This window comes from Vombatus ursinus, unplaced genomic scaffold (assembly GCF_900497805.2).
Source record: "Vombatus ursinus unplaced genomic scaffold, bare-nosed wombat genome assembly UNPS02014863.1, whole genome shotgun sequence".
Taxonomy (NCBI): domain Eukaryota; kingdom Metazoa; phylum Chordata; class Mammalia; order Diprotodontia; family Vombatidae; genus Vombatus; species Vombatus ursinus.
The window spans coordinates 28,959,672-28,960,209 of record NW_020954641.1 but is presented as its reverse complement, the minus strand read 5'-3'; positions in this window follow the sequence as shown (position 1 = coordinate 28,960,209).

Sequence of the window (538 nt, the reverse complement as noted above, 5' to 3'; positions counted from 1 at the left end):
GATAACACAAGATTTAGCAGCTTCTACATTAAGGAATCAGAGGGCTTGGAATATAATATTCCAAAGTTCAAAGGAGCTAGGATTACAACCAAGAATCACCTACCCAGCAAAACTGAGTATAATCCTTCAGGAGAAAACATGGATATTAAATGAAATAGAGGACTTTCAAGTATTCTTGATGAAAACACCAGAGCTGAATGGAAAATTTGACTTTCAAATACAATATCCAAGAAAAGCATGAAGAAGTAAAGAGGAAAGAGAAATCATAAGGGACTTATTAAAGTTGAACTGTCTGCATTCCTACATGGAAAGATGATAGTTGTATATATGTATGTGTATGTACATGTTTATATGTATGTGTGTGTATATATGTGTGTGTGTGTATGTATATGTGTATATATGCATATGTATGTATATGTGTATATATATGTGTGTATATATGTATATGTATGAGTGTATGTATATATACACGCATATACATATACATACACACAGAGGGCACAGAGTGAGTTGAAGATGAAGGGATCATGTCTAAAAA